We start from the raw sequence: 3,986 nt of genomic DNA on the forward strand, positions 1-3,986 counted from the left end.
TTCATGTACATTAAGGAGATGTGGATCATTGTCTCAGGTCTGCCATCAGCCATTGAATGACTCGGCACAGTCACTACCCCTCTGTGGGCCTCAGGGTTTCAGCAGTGAAAAGAAGATGTGAACTAGTTCCTCAGATACTCTGCAGCTGTTCCCCTTTCAGAGGCAAAGAGTTGTGGGAAGGGTCCCTAAAGTCAAGACAGGCCACTACCACTGAGGACTAACACGTGAGCAGATACAAGAGAAGTATGAGTTTCCCCTCTGCATTTCTGTGTACAAAGACCTCCTATTCAATTTGATCACTTAAGTATGTTGAAAAAATATAGTTAAACCAAGAAATCATAATGACTGACACATACCTTAAGTATTTTTTTTTTCAACGTTTATTTATTTTTGGGACAGAGAGAGACAGAGCATGAACGGGGGAGGGGCAGAGAGAGAGGGAGACACAGAATCGGAAACAGGCTCCAGGCTCTGAGCCATCAGCCCAGAGCCTGACGCGGGGCTCGAACTCCCGGACCGCGAGATCGTGACCTGGCTGAAGTCGGACGCTTAACCGACTGCGCCACCCAGGCGCCCCCATACCTTAAGTATTTTAATACATATAGATGTTCATTTATTTCCCAATTTTTCCTAAGCCAAAACCCTTTCTTCGGTTTTGGGTCTGCTGATTGCAGTCACCCATCAGGAACTGTCTATGATTTTCAGCTTTGATTTGTTTGAAGGGGAAAAATAACTTAAAAATCTTTGCGAAGGTATGTGACTTACAAAATTCCTCTGAATTTTATAATTTTGTACCATTTTCTGATTGTCTCTCACCCACACCTAATTTATTGACATTTTCTAGTTGTTTACCTTTATCAAGACTCCTAAGTCAACTCATTTTTCACAAGAATAAACACTGTTTATACCTTCACCTTTCATTAGTTTATATATATATTATATATATATATTTTTTTATTTCACCCTCACTTGTAATTAGTTTATATATATAATATATAACATATATAAATGTATATTATACATTATATGTATATTATATATATATATTTTAGTTTTTATTTAAATTCCAGTTAGTTAGCATACAATATAATATTAGTTTCAGGTATACAATTTAACTGATTCAACACTGGCATACAACACCTGGTGCTCATCACAAGTGCACTCCTAAATACCCATCTCTCATTTCACCCATTCCTCCACCCAGCTCCCCTCTGGTAACCATATATATACATATATGTATGTGTGTGTGTGTGTGTGTGTGTGTGTGTGTGTGTGTGTGACTTCTCTGCCATCAGACACATCACACACACACACATATATATACACATATACATATATATATACATACACACACACACACACATATACACACAGACACATAAATATACACATCACATCTTTACCCATTCATCAGTCGATGGACATTTTGGGCTCTTTTTGTAATTTGGCTATTGTTGATAATGCATTGGGGTGCATGCATCCCTTCAAATCAGTATTTTTGTATCCTTTAGGTAAATACCCAGTAATGTAAATGCTGGATCATAGGATAGTTCTATTTTCAACTTTTTGAGGAAACTCCATACTGTTCTCCAGAGCGGCTGCACCAGTTTGCATTTCCACCAATAGTTTAAGAGTGTTCTCCTTTTCCTACATCCTCACCAACACCTGTCATTCCCCCCGGAGTTGTTCATTTTAGCCATTCTGATGGGTATGAGGTGCTATCTCATCATAGCTTTGATTTGTATTTCCTTGATGATGAGTGATGTTGAGCAGCTTTTCATGTATCTGTTGGCCATATGTAGGTCTTCTTTAGAAAAATGTCTATTCATATCTTCTGCCAACTTTTTAAAAGTGGATTATTTGTTTTTTGGATGGTGAGTTTGATAAGTTCTTTATATATATTGGATACTAACTCTTTACTAGATATGTCTTTTGCAAATATCTTCTCCCATTCAGTAGGTTGCCTTTTAGTTTTGTTGATTATTTCCTTTGATTCACAGATTTTTATTTTGATGTAGTCCCAATAGTTTATTTTTGCTTTTGTTTCCCTTGCCTCAGGAGACATATCTAGTAAGAACTTGCTATAGCCAATGTCAAAGAGGTTACCACCTGTGTTCTCCTCTAGAATTTTAATGGTTTTCTACCTCACATTTAGGTCTTTCATCCATTTTGCATTTATTTTTGTGTATGGTGTAAGAAAGTAGTCCAGCTTCATTCTTTTTCATGTTGCTGTTCAGTTTTCCTAACACTATTTGTTGAAGAGAATGTTTTTCTTTCTATTGGATATTCTTCCCTGGTTTGTCAAAGGTTAATTGGCCATACAGTTGTGGCTTCATTTCTGGGTTTTCTATTCTGTTCCATTGATCTATGCATCTATTTTTGTGCTGTTTTGATTGTGCTGTTTTGTGCTGATTTGATGCATACTGTTTTGATTATTACAGCTTTGTAATATAACTTGAAGTCCAGAAGTTTGAAGCCTCCAGCTTTGCTTTTCTTTTTCAAGACTGATTTCGCTATGCAGGGTCTTTTCTGGTTCCATACAAATATTAGGATTGTTTGCTCTAGCTCTGTGAAAAATTCTGGTTGTATTTGGATACGGGTTGCATTAAATGATGGATTACTTTGAGTAATAGAGACATTTTATTGATACTTGTTCTTCTAATTCATGAGCATGGAATGTTTTCCCACTTCTTTGTGTCATCTTCAATTTCTTTCCTCAGTGTTTTACAGTTTTCAGAGTATAAATCTTTTACCCACCTTCTTGTGGGTTTTGGAAAAATCTGGAATGCTTCACAAATCTGCATGCCATCCTTATGCAGGGGCTGTGTGAATCTTCTATCATTCTAATTTTAGTAAATGTGCTGCTGAAGAGAGCACTCATTAGTTAATATTTAATTACATTATGAAACTGTAATGTGTGCGTGTGACCAGGTTTGGGAACCAACACAAAAGTGTTTGGTAAGTTCAGAACTCAAATGGAGTGCATGGATGCACTAGAGTAAAGCATACTAGATACTAGTCATCTGCATCCTGAGGCACTAGTTAACCCATTTGTTTAATAAAAAGTCAGTTAAGTGGAGGGGATCAATAGGACTGCCCACTGTACATTTTATCAATTTATCTGCAAAGAACCCAAATAAAATTCACAAACATAGGCAAAGAAAGAAAGTTATTGGACAGATCTGAGAAGACACAACAAGTTGAAGTAAAGCTGAACAGCCAGGTTCTCAGTAGGATGGGAACTAGGGAAGAACTGGCTATCTTGGGAGCAGGCACTAATGGATAGTCTTCTACAGGTCTCTCACTGGATGAGTTGGCTCCAGTGTTTTTCATCTTTGTGTCACTCTGATGAGGATCTGAATGTCTATGAGAAGGACTCTGATTGGCTTCTGTATCATACAGACTCTCCTCAACCAGGGAAGAGCAGAGCCTACAAAGGATCCTGCACCAAGACTACAGGCACTAGGGAGGGATCATTCTCCAGAGACAACCCAAGAAAGGGGCTGTAAACAGAGGAGGGGGAATGTGCATAGTGATCTGTAAGTTTGGGCAAGAAACCACATTAGCCAGGAGAAGATTTAGTGCCCTAGAAATGAGTCCGGATTCTGTCTAGAAGAAGGTAGAAAGTGTTCAGAGTAAAAGAAAACCTATAGCTGCTGACTGTTGCTTTATGCTTTGACATGCATTTTCCCAGCAGCTCTCAAGGCTTCTACCTTCTGAAGCTCTGAGGGAAATGTGCCAATTTCCTCGACCACCCACATTGTTTCAGCTGAGAGTAGGTGTGAAAGTCTGGACCCAGGCCCCAGTCTGTCACTTAATAGCTGCCTGATCTTAGGTGAGCCATTGCTTCTAAATACCCCAGATTCTCCATATACATGCTGAAAGACGCTTCCAGATGTGATGCTTTGTCATTTCTATATCTGGACACATCCCCTTTCTTTATACATTTAAATATAATTTAGCAAAGCAGATATATTTCTATATTA

At 38.3% G+C, this 3,986-nt stretch overlaps 1 non-coding gene across 1 annotated transcript; it reads right to left on the reverse strand.

The window, feature by feature from the left end:
• Positions 1-2,774: 2,774 nt before the first annotated feature.
• LOC115526430 lies at positions 2,775-2,877 on the reverse strand. Its single transcript, XR_003972602.1, has one exon. It is a non-coding gene; the product is annotated as a U6 spliceosomal RNA (small nuclear RNA).
• Positions 2,878-3,986: the final 1,109 nt, after the last annotated feature.

The sequence above is a fragment of the Lynx canadensis genome, chromosome A1 (assembly GCF_007474595.2).
Source record: "Lynx canadensis isolate LIC74 chromosome A1, mLynCan4.pri.v2, whole genome shotgun sequence".
NCBI lineage: Eukaryota > Metazoa > Chordata > Mammalia > Carnivora > Felidae > Lynx > Lynx canadensis.